This window comes from Aquarana catesbeiana, linkage group LG07 (genome assembly GCF_042186555.1).
Source record: "Aquarana catesbeiana isolate 2022-GZ linkage group LG07, ASM4218655v1, whole genome shotgun sequence".
NCBI classification, from domain to species: Eukaryota; Metazoa; Chordata; class Amphibia; order Anura; family Ranidae; genus Aquarana; species Aquarana catesbeiana.
The window spans coordinates 24,703,280-24,731,265 of NC_133330.1; the positions used below are offsets into that span (position 1 = coordinate 24,703,280).

The 27,986-nt window shown below is 44.2% G+C and overlaps 1 protein-coding gene across 6 annotated transcripts in view; it reads left to right on the top strand.

Moving 5' to 3' along the window:
- Positions 1–27,986, top strand: part of CCDC71 (coiled-coil domain containing 71) — a 112,125-nt gene that overhangs the window by 59,434 nt on the left and 24,705 nt on the right. Inside the window, exon 1 of one of the 6 annotated variants that reach the window (XM_073591806.1) lies at positions 4,052–4,383. The exons of the other annotated variants lie outside the window; for them this stretch is intronic. The gene's annotated coding sequence lies outside the window, so the exon portion shown is untranslated. Of the gene's footprint in view, positions 1–4,051; positions 4,384–27,986 lie in introns of those variants that run through there. 6 annotated transcript variants of the gene reach the window in all.

The window sequence follows — 27,986 nt, forward strand, 5'->3', positions numbered from 1 at the left end:
GATGGACCTGACATTACTATGTACGGAGTCCGGTCTGTCCGAATTGGAACAACATTTGTGACCCCTTGGCAAATCGGCAATCGACCCCCTCCAGGGGGTCGCGACCCACGGTTGAGAACCGCTGTACTAGAGAGTTGGAGATTCTCCTTGCTCCAACCTATATCGTTTCTAGAGCTGTGCATGACAGAAAACTTTGTTTCGTTTCATTTCAGATTCATTCGTAAAGTAAATAATTTTGTTTAGTCATATACATTATTATTATTATTGTTATTACACAGGATTTATATAGTGCCAACAGTTTACGCAGCACTTTACAATGTAATGGGAGACAGTACAGTTTCAATACAATAAAATACAAGAGGGTTAAGAAGGGCCTGCTCACGAGAGCTTACAAACTAAGAAGGTGCGGCAAGTGGTACAAAAGGTTACAACTGTGGGGGGATAAGGTGATGAAAGCGATAAAAGATTAATTAGAGGCGTGATAGACTTCCCTGAAGACATGAGTTTTCAGGGATCATCTAAAGGGAGCCATCGTAGGAAATAGCAGGACAGATTCAGGTAGAGCGTTCCAGGGGCTAGCAGAGGCTCTGGAGAAGTCCTGGAGACAAGCAGAGTTGTGACAGAGTTGTGAATGGCTTTGTATGTTGTAGTTAGTATTTTGAATTTAATTTACTGGGCAGAGTAGGGATTGGCGGATTATGTTAGAATGATTCGTTTTCAGAATTTTTTTTTTTTTTGTATATTTGATTTTGTTTTCGGATATTTGTTGTTTCAAATCGATTCAAATTTTCGGAAAGTTATTTTGGAAGATTGGCTATATTCCTTTTAATATTAATTTGACATTTCGGGAGATTACTTATGTACTCTGAGTCATCCCAGCTACACCTTTGCATCATCAGCAAAAAGACATAACTTGCCCAACAAGCCTTTAGTTACTGTATATCACTTACATATAGATTAAATAGAACAGGACCCAGTACAGAGCCTTGTGGTACACCACTAGTGACTGCTCTCTGTTCTGAGTGAACCCAATTTACAACCACATTCTGGTCTCTATATCCTTTAGCCAGCTGCATATCCACTGAACCATCCAAGGGTTAAGTCCTAGCCTGTACAACTTTTGTATTACATGATTATGTGCAATTGTATCAAATGCCTTGCTGAAATCAAGATATGCCATGTCCACAGCACCTTCCTGGTCCAAAACATTGGTAATTAATTAAATTCAAAATACTAACCACAACACACAAAGCCATTCACAACTCTGCCCCGAGCTACATCACCAATCTTGTCTCCAAATATCACCCAAACCGTCCTCTCCGCTCTTCTCAAGACCTCCTACTCTCAAGCTCTCTCGTCTCCTCCTCTCATGCTCGTCTCCAGGATTTCTCCAGAGCCTCTCCCATCCTCTGGAACTCTCTACCTCCACCGGTCCGGCTATCCCCTACTCTTGCTACCTTCAGGCGATCCCTGAAAACTCATCTCTTCAGGAAAGCCTATCATGTCTCTAACTAATCTTTTACCACTTCCATCAGCTCATTCCCCACAGTTAAAACCTTTTGTACCACCTGCCCCACCCTATTAGATTGTAAGCTCTTCTGAGCAGGGCCCTCTTAATCTTCTTGTATTTTATTGTATTGTAACTGTATTGTCTCCCTTTTATATTGTAAAGCGCTGCGTAAACTGTTGGCGCTATATAAATCCTGTATAATAATAATAATAATATAGTCGAAAAGTTCAATCAGATTAGTGTGACTGAATTTTTTAGACTATATTACCAATGTTTTTGACCAGAAATATTGGTAATATAGTCTCCAGGGTAGACTCAATGGATCACTCGGTCTTTTTTTTTTTTTGCCATTTTTCTATGTTAGTCCAAAGCACAAAGCAAAATTGAATGAAAGTAATGAATGGAACTAAATTATTTTCTGATTCATTCATTCATTCATTCAGTTATGATTTGGAGATCCTGATGGGTCCATCTCCATCCAAACCATACGTAAACAGTAGAAATCATATTATTTCACATCAAACGAATGTTCTCTCAAGCGAATGGATGTGAATAATTTGTTATGTTGTTACGTTATTTCGGATGCTTAAAGCGGAGTTCCACCTAAAAGTGGAACTTCCGCTTTCCCCTCTCCCCCCCTTTCCGGTGCCACATTTGGCACCTTTCAGGGGGGAGGGGGGGGGACGGGTACCTGTTTTTTGACAGTTACCGTTCCCCACTGCTGGGAGACGGGGCCGCGCTGCTGTCTCTCAGAAGTTCAGTCCCCCTCCTCCTTCCTCCACCGCCAGACCAATTAGAAGGCGCAGTGAGCATCGCGCATGCGCAGTCGGGAACCGGGCTGTGAAGCCGAAAGGCTTCACTGCCGGGTTCCCTTACCAGGAATGGCGGCGGCTGCACCCGGCAGCCGATCCGAAGATCGGCTGGGGTACCGACATCGCGCTCTCCCTGGACAGGTAAGTGTCCATATATTAAAAGTCAGCAGCTACAGTATTTGTAGCTGCTGACTTTACATTTTTGAGGGGGGGGGGCTGGATCTCCTCCTTAACAAAAGAACCGAATTATCGCATTGTGTCATCTGAATGAATACAAATGTATTTGTTGTTTTCGTTATAATTTATTTTGAATTTGTTATATAGTTACATAGTAGATGAGGTTGGAAAAAGACACAAGTATATCAAGTCCAACCTATGTGTGTGATTATATGTCAGTATTACATTGTATACCCCTGTATGTTGTGGTCGTTCAGGTGCTTATCTAATAGTCTTTTGAAACTATCGATCCCCCCCCCCCCCCGCTGAGACCACCGCCTGTGGAAGGGAATTCCACATCCTTGCCACTCTTACAGTAAAGAACCCTCTACGTAGTTTAAGGTTAAACCTCTTTTCTTCTAATTTTAATGAGTGGCCACGTTCCTTGTTAAACTCCCTTCTGCAAAAAAGTTTTATCCCTATTGTGGGGTCACCAGTACGGTATTTATAAATTGAAATCATATCCCCTCTCAAGCGTCTCTTCTCCAGAGAGAATAAGTTCAGTGCTCGCAACCTTTCCTCATAACTAATATCCTCCAGACCCTTTATTAGCTTAGTTGCCCTTCTTTGTACTCACTCCATTTCCAGTACATCCTTCCTGAGGACTGGTGCCAAGAACTGGACAGCATACTCCAGGTGCGGCCAGACCAGAGTCTTGTAGAGTGGGAGAATTATCGTTTCATCTCTGGAGTTGATCCCCTTTTTAATGCATGCTAATGTTGAAATTCATAACTACTGTGATTTGGATACATCCGTATCTCTGAATAATGAAAAGTGTGGCCAAATTTTGATTCATAACGAAAATGAAATCGCACATGTCTAGTAGTTGCTTAAATCCCAAGAAAAATAAGTAAAGTATTGTCAATTTATCTTATACCAACCAACCTCAAAGAAACCAAAGGCTGTTAAAAAGGCCACACATTTTTCAACTGATTTGGATCCACTCAGAATATTGAAAATTTTGCAAAATCAAAGTTCAACAGGAATACCTACATGAACTTATAAAGGTTCCAAAGGACCCATCTACCCTCCACTAAACAGATGAATTATTACGGCAGCAGATTGGCAATTTACAGGGAATATCAAACCAATCTGCCTAATGACTACCTACAAACCATTGTCCTTTTTGTTTAGGAAGGTCGTTCTTTTACCCGCATTTAAACTGTCCTTACAAATTCAACGTGATACCAGAGGGAATGATATGCACTCCCATAATAGCCAAAACATTTTTTTTTTTCATTATTTTAATAAAATTATTAGTATTATTATAATACAGGATTTATATAGCGCCAGCAGTTTAAATACAACTTCCTAATTCCATTGCCAACTGAGAATCAAACGCAGCACCACCCCATTGTGCAGTTGTTGCCTTTTGTATTACAATTGCTTAGAAAGGGTTACAATTGTGGCTTGCATTAATTTTTTTTTTTTTTTTTTTCTCTTACTTTAGCAAATGTTTTGCAAATCTACAGCTCCCCCCAGCTGCACCAAAGCCAGTCTGATTCTTAACAGCCTTCCCCACCGCCAGCAAGGTCAGGGAGTGTGGTGTTTTCCCACCTCCATGTGGAATGAAAATAGTGCGACAAGGGAAGGTTCTAACTGCCAATGATCAGCATAGAAACTGTATCCAAGCTCCAGGCAGTGTGGCTACAGCTCACTGCGTGTGGGGGGAGGAGGAGAAAAAAAAAAAATAAGCTGCAGTATGAAGTGGGGGAGGGGAGGCAGTACTGCTCACTGCTCACCGGAAACCCCGTGGCTGTTCCTTTGATACATTCCCTAACTGACAGCACATTAACATTCAGCATTTGTGGCCTTCGCCCTGACGGAAAAAAAGGAGGAGAAGAGGTATGACTAAGTCTTTCACATATCTCTTGGGTATTAATGGGGTGTAGGATTGTGAGCAGCTGTCATGCACAGGAGACTGCAGGGTACATCCTCTGCTGGTGGGGGGAGGAGATTCCATTTATAGGCTGTGCCTTTGCACTGGTTCCATTAGCATCTGTCTAGCAAGGAACAGTGGATAGACAATTTTGAGTCGGTCTAAGCAGAGAAAATGGCCAAGCGTGGCCTCACTGTTTGCCAAGGAAGGTAAGTAGAGGCCTACCGAGTGCGGTCCTCACTCCGACTTTCGAGGTTGTTAAATATATCTTATCTTGGTTGTATGAAGGCCACATTGGCGTGTGAATGTGGTTATCTGTTATAAGCATTGGATTCCTATATCCTTCCATAAAGACAGGAAGAGCCTTCAATACAAGGAGGCTGAAGTTGAGGAATTGACTTTCGAGGTTGTTGAAAATAGCTTGGTTGTATGAAGGCCGCATTGGTGTGTGAATGTGATTATCTGTTATAGGCATTGGACTCTTAAATCCTTCCATAAAGACAGGAAGACCCTTCAAGCCAAGGAGGATGAAGTTGAGGAATTGACTTTCGAGGTTGTTGAAAATATCTTATCTTGGTTGTATGAAGGCCACATTGGTGTGTGTATGTGGTTACCTGTTATAGCCATTGGACTCTTAAATCCTTCCATAAAGACAGGAAGACCCTTCAAGCCAAGGAGGATGAAGTTGAGGAATTGACTTTCGAGGTTGTTGAAAATATCTTATCTTGGTTGTATGAAGGCCACATTGGTGTGTGTATGTGGTTACCTGTTATAGGCATTGGACTCTTATAACCTTCCGTAAGCCTTTATGGAAGGATATAAGAGTCCAATGCCTATAACAGGTAACCTCATCTGATTAGCAAGGAACAGTGGATAAAAATTTGAGTTGGTCTAAGCAGGGAGAATGTCCAAGGGTGGCCTCACTGTTAGCCAAGGAAGGTAAGTAGAGGCCTACTGATTGTGGGCGTCACTCCGACTTTCGAGGTTGTTAAAAATATCTTAGCTTGGTTGTATGAAGGCCGCATTGGTGTGTGAATGTGGGCATCTGTGTTATAGGCATTGGACTCTTATATCCTTCCATTAGCCTTTATGGAAGAATATAAAAGTCCAATGTCGATAACAGATAACCACATCTGTCTAGCAAGGAACAGTGGATAGACAATTTGAGTCGGTCTAAGCAGAAAAAATGGCCAAGGGTGGCCTCACTGTTAGCCAAGGAAGGTAAGTAGAGGCCTACTGAGTGCGGGCCTCACTCCGACTTTCGAGGTTGTTAAAAATATCTTATCTTGGCTGTATGAAGGCCGCATTGGTGTGTGAATGTGGTTATCTGTTATAGGCATTGGATTCTTATATCCTTCCATAAAGACAGGAAGACCCTTTAATACTAGGAGGCTGAAGTTGCGGAATTGACTTTTGAGGTTGTTGAAAATATCTTGGTTGTATGAAGCCTGCATTGGTGTGTGTATGTGGTTATCTGTTATAGGCATTGGACTCTTATATCCTTCCATAAGCCTTTAAGGAAGGATATAAGAGTCCAATGCCTAAAACAGATAACCACATCTGTCTAGCAAGGAACAGTGGATAGACAATTTGAGTCGGTCTAAGCAGGGAGAATGGCCTCACTATTAGTCAAGGAAGGTACGTAGAGGCCTACTGAGTGTGGGCCTCACTCCAACTTTCGAGGTTGTTAAAAATATCTTATCTTGGTTGTATGAAGGCCGCATTGGTGTGTGTATGTGGTTATCTGTTATAGGCATTGGACTCTTATATCCCTCCATAAGCCTTTATGGAAGGATATAAGAGTCCAATGCCTATAACAGATAACCACATCTGTCTAGCAAGGCACAGAATATATACAATTTGAGTCAGTCTAAGCTGAAAGGTAACCAGAGGTAACCAGAGGCCTACTGAGTGTGGGCCTCCCTACAACTTTCAAGGTTGTTATAAACACCTTATCTTGGTTGTATGAAGATCGCATTGATGTGTGTATGTAGTTATTTGATATAGGCATTGGACTCTTGTATCCTTCCACAAAGACAGGAAGACCCTTCAATACAAGGAGGCTGAAGTTGAGGATTTGGGTGCAAACAAGAATAACCCTGCCCCCTTTTTTCTTTTTTTATATACCACCCAGAATATTACCGAACACTTGGTAGAGTACATAGCATTTTTATTAACACTTGTCTCCAGAGAAGCTTACAGTCTAATGACTCCACCACATAAGCACACACAAAATAGTCTAGGGGAGTGATGGCAAACCTTGGCACCCCAGATGTTTTGGAACCACATTTCCCATGATACTCATGCACTCTGCAGTGTAGTTGGGCATCATGGGAAATGTAGTTCCAAAACATCTGGGGTGCCAAGGTTCGCCATCACTGGTATAGGTTCAACTAGGAAAGGTGCCAGATAACCTTCCAAGGCGGTTTTAAATCTTAGGCGGTAACTCCTTGCAGATGGCACATAAAGGATTAAAGTGTATGTATAGCCCAAACTTTTTTGGATGGGGTAAAGAAGGCTTAGAAACCCATGTCAGGTTATTTTCTGCTATCTCTGTACCAGTTGGAAAATTGCCTTCTGCTTCCTGTCTCAGAGATGCAACAGAAAGTTAGTAGACATCTCCCAAAGTGAGGGGAAGTTTCCTCTTAAGACACTTGTCCACGGAACAAGTGTGCTCACTAGAAGACCCCCCCCCCCCACTTCTTATTCTTGGGACAACTCTAAAATATTAGATTTCCTCTCACTTTTTGTTTCTGGGACAATGACCACCAGTACAATTAGAGATGGTGAATCTCCCCAATTGATACACAAACAGCAAAAAAAAAAACTTAACAGAGGGTCTAACCCATGGGTGCTGAACCTGTGGCTCTCCAGCTGTTGCGAAACTAAAAAGTCCTATGAAAGTCCTATGAAACTAGAAAGTCCTATGAGGCATTGCAAGCCACTGATGGTTACAAGCATGACTCCCAAAGCCAGAGGCATGATGGGACTTTTGCAACAAGAGGGTCACAGGTTGAGCACCAAAGGTCTAACCCTTCCCCACTCTATCCAAATTCAAAACAAAATAAAAAAGTTTGGTCCAGAGCAGTCTTTCTCAACATTTTTAAAGCGGAGGAGCCCTTGAAATAACTTTTTATCTTCATGGAACCCCTGCTAATAATTATTATATTTTATAGCTCATAGAACATTAGTGTGATGGTCAGTGGGAAGAATTCTCCTTACATTTGAGGCCATTGGGAAGAATTACCCCCTTACAGATAGCTAAAAAGATCAATGGTATCAGTGGGAACTTATCTGAGAGGCAGATATTGCTTATTGCTCAAGGAACCCCTAGCAACCTCTGGAGGAACCCTGATTAAGAAACCTGGTTTTAGAGGAACAGCTCAATCATAAGGCCTAATGACTGGCAGAAATCACGTTTTGCTCAAGGGACCCCCAGCAACCTCTGGAGGAACCCTATTTGAGAAACCCTGAGCTAGAGCTACATTACCATCCTCTTCATCATTATAATTATCATCATTATCATCATTTTCATAATTATCACCCTCTTTACTCACCACCCTGATGTAGCAAGCCAACAATGCTACATTTTATTATTGGACAATTAGGCTGCATTCACACCTGAGCATTTTCAGCTCATAAAACGATCTCTTTTGTGGTTTTTAAACCCTTTACATATACCCAGTGAAGTGACTGGTCTCAGGTGATACACAGAAATATAACAAATCCTCCTACATAAGTTGTACCTGTTTATCTGCAGTCTTCTCTTCTCTACAGCCATTCAAAAAAAAAAATGTAAAGCTTGTCTAAGCTGTCAGAAAACAGAGGGTGGAGAGCTGGAGGTACACTCCGCAGAGTACTTGGTACATTCAGCCTGCCCATTAAGGATTTGAATCTTGGGCAGTTCCTTCTGAACCGTGTATGGCCAGCCTTAATTGGTTCCTGTGTAAATGGGCCCCTAGTATGGGTATGTATGAATGTGAATTATGGACCTTAGATTGTAGGGCAGGGACTGATGGGAATGTACAATCAATATATATGTATATATAAAATGTTGTGTAAATTGTCGGCGCTATATAAGTACCTGTAGTAAATAAATCAATGAATTAATAATATATAATTTTTTGTTTGTAATGCTCAGATGCAGTGTAGTTCCGCTTCATGATAATCAGTTTTATGTGTAAGGTTAATACCTCCCAACTTTTTGAGATGAGAATGAGGGACACCTATCAGCAAAAGTATGCAGGCATAGGACACGCCCTTTGCCAAGCCCCCTTAAAGGAGAATTGTACAAAAATACAAAATTGGTAAAACTCTCAAGTGTTTTTTTTTTTTTTTTTTACCACTACTATTCCTTTATATTGGCTTTTGGAAATTACAAATGCAGCAATTTAGAAAACAGATGAAAGGTTTAGCGCTGGAAAATACTTTTGATAGATAAAAAATGCATTTTATATACAGCTATATAGATCAGACACAAAATGAGGGACAAATGAGGAGGAATGAGGGACAGAGGGAACAGAGGGACATTGCTCCATATCAGGGACAGTCCCTCGAAATCAGGGACAGTTGGGAGCTATGAAGGTATGATCTCGTAACTCTCTCCCAATTGGCTTACAGTAGTTTACACTGAGTTTGGCTTTATATTTACCACCTGATAGCTGAAATCAGGCTGGCAGTGGGAGTGGCTGGTGTGTACTACGTACTTTAGTAGATTGAGAAGAGTGAGAGGTGGATGTGAGATGTGGATGTGAGCTGCCTGGTGATGTTCAACAGGAAGGAGGCGGGGAGAGGGAGTGTGAAAAATGATTACGGCCTACGGGGTAAAAGTTCAAACATGTGTAATGGAAAATCAAAACTACTTGTGGATGGCGGAAACTGTCCAGACAGCGGTGAGATTATTATAAGCATCCGAGCAAAAAAACGACAACATAAAACAGTGATTTCCTTTTGAACTTGTCTCATAACAGGAAGCTGATTACTCCTGACAGGTGAAAATACAATCCGGACACATTAGCAGCTGCTTTTGCAATGCACACACATTTCCCTGACAGCTGTAGAGATTTAAGGCTGAGCTCCAGCCTCACCTTCAGTCTTGCACAGTTGTGCAGACTCCTCTCCTGGTACTGAAATGGCTTACTCTGATTTCACTGCACACTGTGAGCTTCTCACATTGTGCATTAGAAGCTGCAGAAATTCAGATGGAGCCCGTTTTATTACCTGGCCAGAGGGCATCCAGCATCATCCAGTCCTTTCTTTGCCAGCCTGACTGTCCCTGGCCTGCTCCTTTCATTCATTGTATTTCAGTTCTTCCAATCATGGAGGCTCAGCATCACATGTGGGCGTTAGCTAGGGCAGTTTGCATGCAAATACAACCTGCCTAGGAATGCCCACTCCTTCAGGCTGACATCCACCTAAACATAGCTCCACACTGTCCCTGATTTCGAGGGACTGTCCCTGATTTGGAGCAATGTCCTTCTGTCCCTCTTTCCCCCTCATTTGTGCCTCATTTTGGTCTGATCTATATAGTTGTATATAAAATGCACTTTTTATCTATCAAAAAATGTTTCCCAGTGCTGAACCTTTCATCCAAATTCTAAATTGCTGCATTTGTAAATTTTAAAAGCCAATATAAATAAATAGAAGTGGTAAAAAAAAAAGCCCTTGTGGATTTAATTAACCTTTTTTGGGTTAATTCTCCTTTAAGGGGTGTGGCAGGAGGCGTGTCCTATAACTACATTAATTTGCTAATAGGCATCCCTTATTCCCATCTCAGAATGTTGGGAGGTATGCCAAAAGCCGGGTACAGGTGGGTCGAATGTCGGGAGACAACAGGCAGTTAAAAGAAAAGCGGCCGACATTCGTGTTTATATCGGTCTGTCCGACAGAAGCTGGCCGTTGGAAAACCAGCATCTAACCGACTCCTGATCAGCGCTCTCAGCCAATGGCCGCCCCCCCTGTCAGAACACAACAGCTCAGCGGGGGAGATCACTGAACTAACCTCACATGGTCAGTACAGAGTCTCCAAACGGAGCTGACAGTTTTTTTTTCGTTCAACCCAGGGGGTTGAACAAAAAAAAAAAATGAACTGTGTACCCGGCTTACGACACAAATGAATGTAGTTTTGTAATCATCAACACGTCATTGTCCACTTGCCGATCACGTCATAGCTGATTGACAGCTACAGCGCGGTCGTCTAGTTCTGGGAGGCCATCATATGACAGCCTCCTATGACCGCGCCCGCCGCAGCTGGGCATTGGGCACGCGCTCTGTGTTCGCAGTGTCACACTGCTGAATACAGATTGAGCCTATCAGTGGCTCGTTACCACGTGATCAGCTGTGTCCAGTCAGCTGATCATGATGTCAACAGAAGCTCTATTCACTGCTCCTTCTCACACTACCAGCATGTGGAGGAGAGGAGAAGAAAGCCGATAATCGGCTTCTGCAAAAGTGCTGCCAATCTGTGCCCACCACTGCTGCCAATCTGTGCCCACCAGTATCTCCTCATCAATGTCACCTATCAGTGCCACCTACCAGTGCCCATCAGTGCCGCCGACCAGTGCCCATCAGTGCCACCGACCAGTGCTCATCAATGCCGCCTATCAGTGCCCATCAGAGCCTCTTCATCAGTGCCCACCAGTGTCACCTCATCAGTGCCCATCAGTGCAGCCTATTAGTGTCCATCCATGCTGCCTCATCAGTGCACATCAGTGAAGGAGAAAAAAAAAAGGACAGCGCTGTGGTAGTTCATTGAGAACTACAAGCCGACAGCCGCTAAGGATGCCGGGGCTTGTAGTTCATTCAGACACACTGAGCTGTTTGTCTGAATGACGCGACTGTGTGGGCGGAGCTCTGTACAGCCACGCTGTTTTCAAACAGTGGCATCTAATACGGGGAATTTCTCCCCGTACTGCAGCCACAGGGAAGGGGGCAGCGGGCCCTAAAAGCGGGTGGAACATGTAGGCGAACTTATCCTTTTATTAAGTAAGCTGAAGTTAGAAGCTGATTGGCTACCATGCACAGCTGCCCCAGATTTTGCACTCTCCAGTTTTAGTAAATCAACCCCCAAAGCAGAAGTCTTTTCTCCATACAACTTTTCATCTGAATATTTTTCCCTGGCCCCCTTCCTGGCCTTTTCAACCAATGTCTCCTTTCATACTTGGGTGCTCAGTGCAATCCTAGACTCTGACCTCTCCTTTCAGCGCAACATCCAATCACTGTCCAAATCTTGTCACATTCACCTCCATAACATTTCTAAAATACACCTCTTCTTATCCAATGAAACCAATTCACTCCCTCGTTATCTCTCGCCTCAACCATTGCAACTTCCTCTTTGTTGGTTTATCTCTACACAGGTCCCCCCCCCCCCCACAGTTCATCATGAATGCTGCTGAAAGATTCCTCTACCTTACCAACCGCTCTTTTCCAAGCCCTCCACTGGCTTCCACTTGACTCCAACAAATAAAATTCCAAATATTAACATACAAAGCAAAAAACAACTGCCCCCAACTACATCACCCACCTCATCTCAAAATATCACCCAAACCGTCATCTTCGCTCCTCCCAAGTCCTTCTGCCCTTTAGCTCCTTCATCTCCTCCTCCCAGGTTCATCTCCAGGACTTCTTCAGAGCCTCCCCCCATCCATTACAACTCTCTACCCCAATCTGTCTGACTATGTCAAACTCGGGCTGCTTTTAGGAGATCCCTGGAAACACATCCCATCTCCACCTAACTACTGAACTTTTACTTTCTCCATCAACTCAACCCCTCATAGTTATTACCTTTTGTATCACTTGTCCCTCCCTTTTAGATTGTAAGCTCTCATAACCTTTTTGAATTGTTTTGTAACTGTACTGTCTCCCTTTAAATTGTAAAGCGCTGTGCAAACTGTATGCACTATATAAGACCTGTATAATAGTAAAAAATCCTGTAAAACAGGTATCGCTAAATGGTGTACTGTGGACTGGAACCGGACATGTGACAGTGCTGTCCGGACTGCCATGGCCACACCATTTAGCTGCCTCCATGTCCTCTCTTCCTCCCGCTTTTGTCATCTACACATTATGACAGCAGGGGGGAGGTGGGAAAGGTTTTAAAGGAGGGCAGGAGTTGCCCCACTTAGTTACTACACTAGTGATTGGTTGCTACAACACAGGGTGGTCCTAGCAACCAACCCCCTCCTTGATAGTAGGACAATTTGTAAAGCTCCCGTCCTCCATCCAGACCTGTCAAACATCCTGTCCTCTGCCATGCTATGTAAGGTAGGACTGGAAAAAGGGGGAATGATGACATGTAAAGGGGGGGGGGGTGTGCTGTTAGGAGGGAGATGTGATGTAAAGGGGGGCTGTGATATAAAGGGAGGCTGCGATGGACTGTGATCTAAAGGGGGGATTGTATTGTAAAAAGGGGGACTGTGATGTAAGGGGGGGGGGGCTGTGATGTAAAAGAGGGCACTGTATTGTAAAGGGGTTGCTGCGACGTAACGAGGAGCAGCTATGTAAAGGGGAGCTGTGATGTAAAGGGGGGGACTGCAATGTAAAGGGGGGGCTGTGATCTAAAGGGGGGCTGTGATGCAAAGGGAGGAGCTGGAATATAAAGAGGGGACTGCATGGTAAATGGGGTCTGTGATGTAAAGGGGGTCTGCAATGGACTGTGATATAAAGAGGGGATTGTATTGTAAAAAGGGGGACTGTGATGCAAAGGGGGGGGGGGTTGTGATGTAAAAGAGTGCACTGTATTGTAAAGAGGATGTAAAGGGGGAGCTGTGATGTATAGAGGGAGTTATGATGTAAAGGGGGGACTTTGATGTAAAGGAGGGGACGGCAGTGTAAAGGGGGGAACTGTGATCTAAATGGTAGCTATGATGCAAAGGGAGGAACTGTAATAAAAATAGGGGGCTGTATTGTAAAGGGGAGCTGTGATGTAAAGGGGGGGACTGCAATGTAAAGGGGGGGCTGTGATGCAAAGGGAGGAGCTGGAATATAAAGAGGGGACTGCATGGTAAATGGGGGCTGTGATGTAAAGGGGGGCTGCAATGGACTGTGATATAAAGACGGGATTGTATTGTAAAAAGGGGGACTGTGATGCAAAGGGGGGGGGGGGTGTGATGTAAAAGAGTGCACTGTATTGTAAAGAGGATGTAAAGGGGGAGCTGTGATGTATAGAGGGAGTTATGATGTAAAGGGGGGACTTTGATGTAAAGGAGGGGACGGCAGTGTAAAGGGGGGAACTGTGATCTATATGGTAGCTATGATGCAAAGGGAGGAGCTGTAATAAAAATAGGGGGCTGTATTGTAAAGGGGAGCTGTGATGTAAGGGGGGAGGGTGCTGCAATGGACTGTGATGTAAAGGGGGCTTTGTATTGTAAAAAGATGGACTGTGATGTAAAGGGGGGGAGGCTGTGATGTAAAATGTGGCACTATATTGTAAAGGGGTTGTAAAGGGGGAACTGCTATGTAAAGGGGGAGCTGTGATGTATAGAGGGAGTTATGATGCAAAGGAGGGACTTTGATGTAAAGGAGGGGACAGTGGTGTAAAGGAGGGGAAGGCAGTGTAAAGGAGGGGACGGTGATCTATATGGTAGCTATGATGCAAAGGGAGAAGCTGTAATAAAAATAGGGGGGCGGCACTGTAAAGGGGAGCTGTGATGTAAGAGGGGAGGGGGCTGCAATGGACTGTGATGTAAAGGGGGGATTGTATTGAAAAAAGGGGGACTGCAATGTAAAGGGGGGGGGGTTGTGATGTAAAAGGGGGCACTGTATTGTGAAAGTGAAGTCGTGATGTAAAGGGGGATCTGTGATGTTAAGGGGGAGATTGTGATGTAAAGGAGGGGACCGCGATTTAAAGGGGGGACTGTGATCCAAAGGGAGGCTCTGTAATTTAAAGTGGGGACTGTATTGCAAAGAGGGAAGGGGGGGGGGGGTCAGCTATGTAAAGGGGGTCTGTGATGTAAAGAGGAGCTGAGCAATAGCACAAACATGAGATTTGGACCTCTACTGGAAAAAAAATTTGAATGACCTGACCTCCATGAATTTTAATTTAATACCCTGCTATACAGTATAATAATATTTTTTGGAATTCAGTGTACTGCAAAGCTGATGACAAGATCATCCCATACTTGTGTTGATTCATGATAACTGGAAAAAAGAAAAGACCACAAAATTTATACTGTTGCCCGTGGTGACCAATCAGAATTCTTTCTTGTTTATTTCTATAAATTGGAAGGAGATACCTGATTGGTTGCCAAAAGAATCTAATTCTGTTGTCATTATACTTTCTCCAGTTGTCTTGAATCAGCCCCATCATTGTTTCTGTGGATGATGAGAAGAAGAATGAATGACCGGTCTCCTGGTTACACCACACTGAGTTGCGTACGGCCACTGTGACCCTCTGCCCACAGAGGTTCGCACTTTTAAGATTTCTCACAATAAAGGATGCGGTTTATCTATTTTAAAACACAATTTGCATCGTAGGTTAGGATACGAATGGCTTAGCTTAGCAGAGAATCAGATTTTGGCAGGAAGTCAAGATCGTGCTCATTTGTGTAGGCAAAGATAGAGTTTAAATATGCAAACAGTCAGATTAAAGAGCTGATGGATATACATTCGGGACAATACATACACATACTTAAAGCTGAACTCTGCTATAAATTGTGTCTAAATACAAGAGGCATGTGTACTTCTACTTGGTGTGCTTTGTGTATTTCTTCCAGATCTGTGCAGTAATCCAGAGTGAAAATTCCTGTAATAAAGACCGCTCACTGCTGCTCTCTGTTCTTGTGCAGGGTGAATGGTCTTGTCTCCGCCCCCTCCTGCAGTTTTCTGTAGGCAGCCTGAAGTGGGTGGAGCTGCTGAGCCCCTCCCACAGCTCTACCCTCTCGCCTTGTGCAGGGTGACTGGTCTTGTCTCCGCCCCCTCCTGTCGTTTACTGCAGGCAGCCTGAAGTGGGCGGAGCTGTTGAGCCCCTCCCACAGCTCTGCTCTCTCTCCTTGTGCAGGGTGACTGGTCTAGTCTCCGCCCACTTTTGTTATTTTCTGCATGTAGCCTGTAGTAGGTGAAGCCCTTTGGCCCCTCCCACAGCCCTACTCTCTGTATTGTCGACTCTCATACAGACTTTCAGGTGTATTTTATGAGTGTGGTTTTTTTTTTGGTGTAAACAAGCATTTTTAAAAGTGTATTTCAAGCATGTTAAATGTGTAACCATGCTTCAGGAGTTTTTTGTTTTAGCCAATTGGAAGCACTAGAGGAAGGAGATCAGTTCCTATAGGCTATAAACACACCTGAAAAAAGTATAAAAATACTTGATTTGCCTGTTTTGAGGGGTTCCCATTTAACTTTGTGGGGCCAAAAACATCCAATTTGTCTCAAAAGTAAGTCAAGTAGCTTTTGGAGCATCAGGAGTTGAGCTACAGGTGTCTGAGTGCTTAGATGTGAAATACACTATATTGTCAAAAGTATTGGGACTATAAATCAGAACAAAAGTGCATTACCAAACACATTTAATAGGTATTGAAAGGTTAAAAGTGGATACTCACAGAAGTGATAACCCACAATGAGCCATACAACTTGCACAATGTGAAACGGTGCAGACATAGCAAGGGTAAAGGCTGACGTGTTTCGGGGGCGCACCCCCTTCCTCAGAGCATCCTTAGACCTGACGGGGAAAGATGCAGCATTGGACTTATGCTGCATCCACCTAGGTAAGTACGATTCTCAAAAAAAAAAAAATCCAATACTTCTCTTTTAGGCCCGTAGGCCATGAACTGGCTGTGTTTATGTGGCTCACTAGTTTGGCTCTGAGGAAAGGGGTGCGCCCCCGAAACTCATCAGCCTTTACCCTTGCTAAGTCCGCACCGTGTAACATTGTGCAGTTGTATGGCTCATGCCTCCCCTGATTGCATGTCCCTGGTACTGGCCTATGGGCTAATCCAGTAAGCAGTATAGTGCATAGTAGATGAATGCCGCACACCAAGTGCATAGGAAGTGAAAAACAGCCTCAGCCATGGTTCCACCTGATAGCCACGCCCCACAGACGCGTTTCGCCCCCGGCTCCAGCTGCATAAACACATGGCCCATGGTTCCTCCCGATAGCCACGCCCCTGACGCGCTACACCCCGGCGCCAGTTGCATAAGCACATGGCTCACGCACAAGCTATGGGCCTCAGCTACATTGTGAATGAGGCCTTATATTTGACATATCAAGAGCAACTGTGAGGATTATCTCTTATGATAGATACAACACAATGGTGTGCTTTGTGCGCTATCTACTGCAGCAACTTATATGCCATCCCCTGCATAGCTCTGTATTTTGTAGAACATGGGGGTAGGGGAACAATAATGGGGGGGGGGCTGTCATGCAGAAAGACGAACTGTATGGGTGAGAGACTATCACGTCTTCAACTGAACTGCATGGCCTGCAATGGATGAGGTCCGATAGGTCGCAGCAGGTCACATGACTGAGTTCTTATACTTTTCAGTGTCACATTTATGTCCATAAAACAGAAGCGGGAGGTCATGGGCAGACTTTTGTTGATCCTACAGGGTCTCGTGCTTGCTAAATGGAGGAAAAGTCCCTGTGCTGTCCATATTGTGCAATCACACCACTTGAGATGGAATCTAGAACACATATTTTGACTCTGAGTCAGGCCTGCTTGGCTGAAACGCTCAGTGTCTTGTGCCCGGTGGAATCCCTGGAGTCATATATATGCTAATGCAACATTAAAACGCACTTAGAGCTGAACTGAAGGCATTTTCATAACACTTGTGAGCAGGCAGGTTATTTATCACTGATTAGCCATGCAATGGGGTGAATTTACTAAAGGCAAATAGGCTGTGCAGTCTGCAAGTGCAGTTGCTCCAGAGCTTAGTAAATGAGTTGAAGCTTCACTTGCAAAGAATTCCAAATCACGTGCAAAGGAAAATAAACAAAAAATTCTTTTTTTACTTGCACATGATTGGATGACGTAAGGCAGCAGAGCTTCCCCTCATTTACTAAACTCTAGCAAGTGCACTTGCAAAATGCACAGCCTATTTGCCCTTAGTAAATCAACCCCAATGTCTTTTCTGCAAAAAAAAAACCTACCCACCTGCTCGGCATGTAAACTGAGCTGCGCATGCGAAGCTCAGCTTACATTGCCAGCACGGTTCCAGTATGCCAGGAAGACTAACTCCTGTCAATGAAGAGGCCCAAAGACCGGCACTTGGGAAGATGCCAGCGCCAGCGACGGACCCCTCATGGACTTCGGACGTTAGAGAGGAAGTAAATTTACTCACTTTTAGTTCAACGTTAACCACTTAAGGGCGGCCCTATAGCAGTTTAACTGCTACAGGGCGTCACCTCTGCACCCTGTAGCAGTAAAACTGCTATAGGACAGCCCTGAAAGTGGTTGTAAGGCCCCTTTCACACTGGGGCGGTGTGGGCGTTGGCGGTAAAACGGTACTATTTTTAGCGCCGCTTTACCGTCGTTTTAGCGACGGTATTCGGCCACTAGCGGGGCGGTTTTAACCCCCCGCTAGCGCCCGAAAAAGGGTTAAAACCACCGCAGGAGCGGTTTAGGAGCGGTGTAAACACCGCTCCAAAGATGCTGTTTGCAGGAGTTTTTTTTCCCTCCTGCCAGCGCACCGCTCCAGTGTGAAAGCCCTCGGGGCTTTCACACTGGAGACACAGCAGCGGAAGTTTTAGGTCGGTTTGAAGGCGCTTTTTTTAGCGCAATAGCGCCTGCAAACCGCCCCAGTGTGAAAGGGGCCTAAAGGCAGAAGGTTTTTTATCTTAATGTATTCTATGCATTAAGATAAAAAAAAGCCTTCTGCACAGCTTTTTTTATATTAATGCATAGAATACATTAAGATAAAAAACCTTCAGCTCCGCTCAGCCCCCCCCCCCCCCAATACTTACCTGAGCCCATCTAGATCCAGCGATGTTGCACGAAAGACTTGGCCAGTTTGACTTGAAGAAAAGGTGGCGACCCTAGCGCACATGCCTCCTACCTGGAGAAGTCGGATCATGTATATATGTATATATATATATATATATATATATATATATATATATATATATATATAAATATATATATAAATATATATATATATATATATATATATATATATATATATATATATATATATATATATATATATACATATACATATACGTGATCCGGCTCTTCCAGGTAGGGGGCATGTGCGCCGCCAGCGGATTTCTCCCTCTGTGATCACACATAGCGGCAGCTGATCGGCGGGTACGGCGGACTTGGACGTCTGTGGACTGTGCAGTGCGGCAGAGCTGTGTAAATCTCAGAACTGGATGGACAGAAATACAAATCCTTTGGCAGGTAGAACATCTCCCTTACCTCATCTGTGGTTTTAGCTGTGCCCTTCATTCTGAACCCCAACCCACATATACAGTATAGTGCCAACGAAGCATTAATGTTATAGCGCATCATGGTGTACCGCTGCACATGCGCTGTGGTGTGATGTGTTCCAAAGAATGGTTGCAGGTGTGTTGAAATACCATTTGCGGTTAACCTGGCAAAGTATCAACAGGCACTAAGGATATTTAAGAAGCTCCTGTGTGATTTTTTTCTTTCCTTCCAGCATTCACCTGTAATTGAAATGTTTGCCTTGGGCAGACTGACCCCTTAAACGGGAAGTCATTTTTTTTTTTTTTTTTTTTTTCAGAGAGCGAAGCGTTCTCAGAAGGCGGCAATAATTTGAGAAAGTCACGGCATTGTTTGGGCGCATTATACCGCCGTATTGTGTACGGCTGTGATGTCTGTCTCTGTGACAGCAATATCGGCAGGAGGTAACCTGATTTGTGAGCCCACATAATGGAATCGGCACTATTTAAATGTCAAGTTCTTATTTTGTAAATGGCTTGCTTTATGGCTTGTGCACAGCGCTAAAATCTCGGCGGCCGTAAGCGAGACTTATTTATATCCTTAGTCGATAAAAAAGGACAAGCTCTCGGGCCCTTCTCCCCGACAATAATATTTCCGCGGTTTTTATTCTTATTACAGTTACAGGACCAGGAAAGCGAACACACAAATTACCTTTATGCTAAACGCTTACTCCTGCCGCCAGGGCCTCATTCACACGGGTTGCACGGGCCGCGCATTCTGGGGATAGAGATGAAAAAAGGACAAAAAAAGCTTAAAGCGATATAAAACCCAAAAACCAAAAATGCCCTATTTTGTAAATTACCAATCACTAGATGTGGTGGCTGCAATTTTTTCTTTTTTTTATTATTTTTTTTCCCCCGCTGTTTTCACCTGGTGATCTGACTAGTAACACACCTCCTGTATTAGAGCGCCCCCCCCACTCTGGATGAAGGTGCACAGGGGGCACCTTTGGACAGCAGCATTGTCAGGCTGGGTGGGGAGGGGAGTGTTAGACGGATTCGAAGATTTAGATACACTTACAAATGGAAGCCAAACTCCAGCTAATACTTTATAATCAGTTACAGCAAACCGTTTTTTTTTTTTTTTTCTCTTTTTGGATAAAGGTTTTACATAAATAAATAAATTATGAAAAGCTCCAGAGCTGATATATATAACATAGGTCCCAACTGTCCCTGATTTCGAGGGACTGTCCCTGATTTGGAGCAATGTCCCTCTGTCCCTCTTTCCTCCTCATTTGTCCCTCATTTTGGTCTGATCCATATAGTTGTATATAAAATGCACTTTTTATCTTTCAAAAAGTGTTTTCCAGCGCTAAACCTTTCATCTGATTTCTAAATTGCTGCATTTGTAAATTCCAAAAGTCAATATAAAGGAATAATAGTGGTAAAAAAATCCACTTGTGGGTTTAACCAATCTTGTTTTTTTGTATAATTCTCCTTTAACGGGGCGTGGCAAGGGGTGTGTCCTATGCCTGCATACATTTGCTGGTAGGTGTCCCTCATTCCCATCTCAAAAAGTTGGGAAGTATGATATAATAGTGTAAACAGTGAAAGAAGTGTATATACAGTATATATATATATATATATATATATATATATATACATCCCAACATTTAGAGATGGGAATGAGGGACGCCTACTAGCAAATGTATGTAGGCATAGGACACGCCCCCTGCCACACCCCCTTAAAGGAGAATTAACCAAAAAAAAGGTTAGTTAAACCCACAGGTGCTTTTTTTTACCACTACTATTCCTTTATATTGGCTTTTAAAATTTACAAATGCAGCAATTTAAAAATTGGATGAAAGGTTTAGCGCTGGGAAACACTTTTTGAAAGATAAAAAGTGCATTTTATATACAACTATATAGATCAGACCAAAAATGAGGGACAAATGAGGGGGAATGAGGGACAGAGGGACATTGCTCCAAATCAGGGACAGTCCCTCCAAATCAGGGACAGTTGGGAGCTATGTATATATATATATATATATATATAATATTCCTATTGACACCAAAAAAGTGCTCACACTTACACCTATATATCAAAAAAACTATATAAAAGAACAGTGCCGCGCAATAAGCTAAATACATTAAGTTGTATATATATGAATAAGCAATCACTACCATATCCACTGTTAAAGAGGAAGTAAACCCTGATGGGTTTTACTTCCTCTTTGTTTCCCTGCAAAGGTAAAGAATAATGGGCTACTATGCATCGCATAGCAGCCCATTATGTGTCACTTACCTGACACAGGAGCCTGCGATGTCACCGATTTCCTCACTGGCAGCGAGCGTCCAATCTTCACCCCTCTTCCTTCCGGGGCCGCGAACTCCGGCTCTGTGACTGGCCGGAGTTGCGTGACGTCACTCCAGCGCATGCGCGCGGGAGCCGCCAGTCACGGCATGACCCCGGCTTGAAACGGCACAGCGTGCCCTTTCAAGAGTGCGCATGCGCCGAATACATCGGCGCGTGCGCGGAAGAACTCATCGTACGGGGAAATAGTAAATATCTCCTAAACAGTGTAGGTTTAGGAGATATTTCAAGCACCTACAGTAAGCCTTAATCTAGGCTTACCTGTAGGTGGAAGTGGTCTGTAAGAGTTTATAACCACTTTAAGGTTCCAACACTAACCTTTCCCTATAAATAAATAAAAGCTGATCATTGTAAGCACCCCTGTCAGTGATAAATGGTTGGTCTCATCCCTGTGAACTGCTTTCATCTGGAAGCGAGCTTGTTCTTTTTTTTTTTTTAAAACTGGCTGGATCACCCGGTGAAAATAGAAGATAGAAAGCCTAAAAAAAGAAAAACGAATGCAGTCATCACATCTCAGAATCGGTAAGCTGCAATATAATAACAATTTGCCTTTTGTGTTTAAAGTAGAACTATAGGCAAAACTATTTTTTTTTTTTTTTTTTCATTGTTGGATAGAGTAAACACGATAAGAAAATCGGAAGTTAGATTTCGTCTGGCGAACCATCTGCCGATTTTCGGATCGTTAGTACAGTGCTTTTGACAGCCGATTCAGATTTTTCGTATGACAAAAGCTGGATGTGCAGACTATAAAATTTTAATCGTACATGAACACAACGTCCTATTGGGGAGCTTTACCTTCACTTCCTGTCCCATAGCCAAACAGGAAGTGAGAGGAAATCCCTGCAAATTAAAAGAATCCCTTGGGGCTTCCCAGGTCACCAGAACTAGTGTCCCCATTACTTCTCTATACTCCTCCTTTAGGCCAAGTTCACACTGGCATTGAAAGCAGGCGTTTGAGGGGTGTTTTTTTAATGCTCCCCAAACGCCTATGCAAATCATACAATGGACAGCACACGGTGCTGTTCACATGATCAGAAAATGAAGCGTTAGCATCACATCGCTTCAAAATTGAAGCCTCGTGTCGTGTCTGGAGGAGTTTGAAGCCTTTCAACGCCTCTCATTTAAGTAATGTTAACGCTCTGCAAGGGCAAAGGCACGGGCAGATGGTTGCAGCGCAATAAAATTGGTTTTAAAAAAAAAATTATGCAGGAGGAATATAATGTCCCACAATGCCCTGTAATGATAGAGGAGAGGATAGAGTGTCCTGTAGTCACTTCCTTCTCTGCACTTCCTGTTTGTGCTGCCTGTAGATGGCCGACATCAACTTCTGAAGGCAGAGATAAAGAGAAAGGAGTGGGACTTGAAAGTACGCAACTTCTGAAGGTAGGTGCATGATATACAGCATGAAAGTGCCCCTTAGAATATCTCTGGGAGACAATTGGATGTAGGCAAGAGTGTCTGGATGCCCTTCTCTTCTTCCTCTGCTCAGCCAATCGCTCCATACATCACAACCATCTGCAGGAGGCAAAACATGAGATAAAGCCGAGTACAGGAAGCCAGGCTGATGGCGGGCACAGGAACCATTCACCATGACAAGCCACACCTCCAACTCTATTTCCTGTAATGTCACTTCCCTTTAAAAAAAAAAAAAAAATAGGTGTGGAGCACTTTTAACACGCATCAAACGCTTCAAAATCACGCATAGGATGCTTGGGGAGTTTTTTTAAAGCCTCATTAATGCTTGTAAAATGCCAGTACAACGCCCATATTAAAGCACTTTAATGGCAATCTAACACCCATACTAAAGCCAGTCTAATGCCCATACTACAGTGCGTTAACGCCAGTCTAATGCCCATACTACAGTGCGTTAACGCTAGTCTAATGCCCATACTACAGTGCGTTAATGCCAGTCTAATGCCCATACTACAGTGCGTTAACGCCAGTCTAATGCCCATACTAAAGTGCGTTAATGCCAGTCCAACGCCCATACTACAGTGCGTTAACGCCAGTCTAATGCCCATACTACAGTGCGTTAACGCCAGTCTAATGCCCATACTACAGTGCGTTAACGCTAGTCTAATGCCCATACTACAGTGCGTTAATGCCAGTCTAATGCCCATACTACAGTGCGTTAATGCCAGTCCAACGCCCATACTACAATGCGTTAACGCCAGTCTAATGCCCATACTACAGTGCGTTAATGCCAGTACAACGCCCATACTACAGTGCGTTAATGCCAGTACAACGCCCATACTACAGTGCGTTAATGCCAGTCTAACACCTATACTACAGTTCGTTAATGACAGTCTAACGCCCATACTACATTGCGTTAACGCCAGTCTAATGCCCATACTGCATTGCGTTAACCCCAGTCTGACGCCCATACTACAGTGCGTTAACGCCAGTCTAATGTCCATACTAAAGCGCATTAACGCCAGTCTAACACCCATACTGCTGTGTGTTAACACCAGTCTAACGCCCACATTAACACCGGTCTAACGCCCATACTAAAGCACATTAATGCCAGTCTGACGCCCATATTAACGCCAGTCTAACGCTCATACTAAAGCGCATCAACACCATTCTAACGCCCATACTAAAGCGCATTAACACCAGTGTAATGCCCATTCTAAAGCGCATTAATTCCAGCCTAACGCCCATACTAAATCGCATTAACGCCAGCCTAACGCCCATACTAAAGTGCATTAACGCCAGCCTAACGCCCATACTAAAGCGCATTAACGCCAGTCTAACGCCCATACTAAAGCGCATTAACGCCAGTCTAACACCCATACTACAGTGCGTTAACACCAGTTTAACACCCATATTAACGACAGTCTAACGTCCATACTAAAGCACATTAATGCCAGTCTAACACCCATATTAATATTAATGCCAGTCTAACGCTCATACTGAAGCGCATCAATACCATTCTAACGCCCATACTAAAGTGCATTAACACCAGTCTAATGCCCATACTAAATCGCATTAACACCAGTTTAACGCCCATACTAAAGCGCATTAACACCAGTGTAATGCCCATTCTAAATCGCATTAATTCCAGCCTAACGCCTATACTAAAGCACATTAACGCCAGCCTAACGCCCATACTAAAGTGCATTAACGCCAGCCTAACGCCCATACTAAAGCGCATTAACGCCAGCCTAACGCCCATACTAAAGTGCATTAACGCCAGCCTAACGCCCATACTAAAGCGCATTAACGTCAGTCTAATGCCCATACTAAAGCACATTAACGCCAGTCTAACACCCATACTACAGTGCGCTAACACCAGTTTAACACCCATATTAACGCCAGTCTAATGCCCATACTAAAGCACATTAATGCCAGTCTAACACTCATATTAATATTAATGCCAGTCTAACGCTCATACTAAAGCGCATCAATACCATTCTAACGCCCATACTAAAGTGCATTAACACCAGTCTAATGCCCATACTAAATCGCATTAACACCAGTTTAACGCCCATACTAAAGCGCATTAACACCAGTGTAATGCCCATTCTAAAGCGCATTAATTCCAGTCTAATGCCCCTACTAAAGTGCATTACCGCCAGTATAATGCCCATACTAAAGCGCATTAACGCCAGTCTAATGCCCATACTAAAGAACATTAACGCCAGTCTAACGCCCATACTGAAGCGCATTAACGCCCATACAAAAGCGCATTAACGCCATTCCAACGCCCATACTAAAGTGCATTAACACCAGTCTAATGCCCATACTAAATCGCATTAACACCAGTCTAACGCCCATATTTAAGCGCATTAACACCAGTGTAATGCCCATTCTAAAGCGCATTAATTCCAGTCTAACGCCCATACTAAAGCGCATTACTGCCAGTCTAACGCCCCTACTAAAGCGCATTACCGCCAGTCTAACGCCCATACTAAAGCCCATTAACGCCAGTCTAACGCCCATACTAAACCGCATTAACGCCAGTCTAATGCCCATACTAAAGCGCATTAACACCAGTGTAATGCCCATACTAAAGCGCATTAATTCCAGTCTAACACCCATACTAAAGTGCATTAACGCCAGGCGTTAACAGGAATGAGACAAACCACTTACCACTGACAGGGGTGCTTACAGTGATCAGCTTTCATCTCTTTATGCTTCTGCCCTGGAGATTCTGATGTAGACCCCTTTTCTCAGGCTGACTGCAGAGTTGGAGGGTCTTCCTACCCTATAGCCAACTGACCAGTACCAGCGATGTCATAATACAAACAGCAGCACCGCGTCTAGTTCCAGAGTCTTTGATAGCAGTTACCATTCAGGTGAGAAGGTGGTGGAGATATCTGAGAAGTCCTGGACACGGGATCCGGAATCTGCGACTGCAAATAAGAGAAATTAGAATTTATTCAGTTACAGAAAATTGCAGCTGACTGCAATTTAGTTACTTCCTGGTTCCTGGACTAGGGCAAAATGATGTCATACATCCCGGGAGTCTTCAGGAGGAGAAGAGGAGGGGTTTTCTCAGCTAAGCACATCCTCCTGGCCTGTATGCCTGAGGTAAGGGCATATGGATTCCAGGAAGTATATGCTGCATTAATCATCTGCCCTTACTCAAGATGGTGGTAGCTAGAAATGCTTGGGGGGGGGGGGGGGGGGGTTCAAAGTCATTTCTCAGCAAAATAAAGCACAGAGACACGGATTGATGGATGGGGTGGGGGATAAATAGCGGTTTTGGTTTGTGGTGTTCGGATGTAGTGTAGATCCGCTTTAATAGAACACAATGACATGGCATCAAGAACAAAAAAAGAAAAAAAATACATGGAGTATTCCTTTAACCACCTGCCGACTGCGCTATAGCTGAAAAGGGTCCAGTTCTGGGAGGGCATTTATTGACGTCCTCCCACCACGCCGCCCGCTGCGGTGCGCCCCTTCGGACACAGCTGATCACGGATCAGGGTAAAGGGTCAATCACAGCGGTACTTTACTATGTGACCAGCCGGTAACTGGCGAGTGTGAAAGGGGACATCTACACTGATAATCAGGGCACTGATCATCAGTGTCCTGTTTATCAGTGCTGCCAGTCAGTGCCTCCTCATCAGTGCCCATGAGTGCAGTGCAGCCTATCAGTGCCCTTCAGTGCTGCCTATCAGTGCCCATCATTGCAGCCTATCGGTGCCCTTCAGTGCAGCCTATTAGTGCCCATCAATGCGGCCTATCAGTGCCTCCTCATCAATGCCCACCAGTGCTGCCTCATCAGTGCAACCTATCAGTGCCCATCAGTGCAACCTATCAGTGCCCATCAGTGCTGCCTATTAGTGCCCATCAGTGCTGCCTATAAGTGCCTCCTCATCAATGCCCACCAGTGCTGCCTCATCAGTGCAACCTATCAGTGCCCTTCAGTGCTGCCTATTAGTGCCCATCAGTGCAACCTATCAGTGCCCATCAGTGCAACCTATCAGTGCCCTTCAGTGTGGCCTATTAGCGCCCATCACTGCTGCCCATTGGTGCCTCGTCATCAGTGCCCATCAGTGCTGCCTATTAGTGCCCATCAGTGCTGCCTATCAGTGCCCATCAGTGCAACCTATCAGTGCCATTCAGTGCTGCCTATTAGTGCCCACCACTGCTGCCCATCAGTGCCTCCTCATCGGTGCCTATCAGAGCAACCTATCAGTGCCCTTCAGTGCTGCCTATTAGGGCACATCAGTGCACCCTATCAGTGTTAATCAGTGCAACCTATCAGTGCAACCTATCAGTGCCCATCAGAGCAACCTATCAGTGCCCTTCAGTGCGGCCTATTAGTGCCCATCACTGCTGTCCATCGGTGCCTCGTCATCAGTGCCCATTAGTGCTGCCTATTAGGGCCCATCAGTGCTGCCTATCAGTGTTTGCAAAATTTTATAACAAAGAAAAACTTTTTTTTTTCAAAATTTTCGTTCTTTTTTCGTTTGTTTAGCAAAAAATAAAAACTCCAGTAGTGGTTAAATATCACCAAAAGAAAGCTCTATTTGTGTGAGAAAAATGATAAAAATGCCATCTGGGTACAGAGTAGTATGACCGCGCAATTGTCATTCAAAGTGTGACAGCGCTGAAAGCTGAAAATTGGTCTGGGCAGGAAGAGGGTGACAGTGCCCGGTATTGAAGTGGTTAATAGTGAAGGTGGAACGAATATGATTGTCTGCGGATTGTTACATTCTATAATTCCTGTACATTCTTCCCCATCCGTATTTTATACCGACCCACATCCAGTACAAATGAGAATTCCTCATCCATTCTGGGAAATATCATATGGAGTCATCCTAGTTGTATAAAGACACTCAGGACTATGGGGGGAGGGGAGGGGGGGCTGATTTCAGCAGTGATGTGTTCCTGGGATGGTAACCAGACCGACCCCCCCCCCCCCAATCCCCAACCCCCTCCAGTCTAATGCTAGTCATAGGAGGAAAGTCCGCCCATTGTTTACAGGAAAAAGGGGCAACCCCACCTGGCCAGGGATGGACCTAGTGCTCTGTGCCCCCTCCCCCAATGTTATGTGCCCCTCATACTCTGCTACCCCCATGTTATATACCTTTCATGTTCTGTGCCCCCCCATGCTATGTGCCCCTCATATTGTGCATCCCCTCCATGCTGAGTACCCTTCATACTCTGTACCCCCCCCCATGTTACTCTGTACCCCCTTATATCATGTGCCCCTCATACTCTGTACCCCCTTATATCATGTGCCCCTCATACTCTGTGACTCCCCATGGTATACCCCCCCCCATGCTATATACCCTTCATTCCCTGCCCCCTCAATGTAGCTATCATACCCTGAGCCCCCCATTTTATGTACACCCCTTATATTCTGTACCCCTCATTCTGTTTTCTGCATGTTATATGCCCATTAT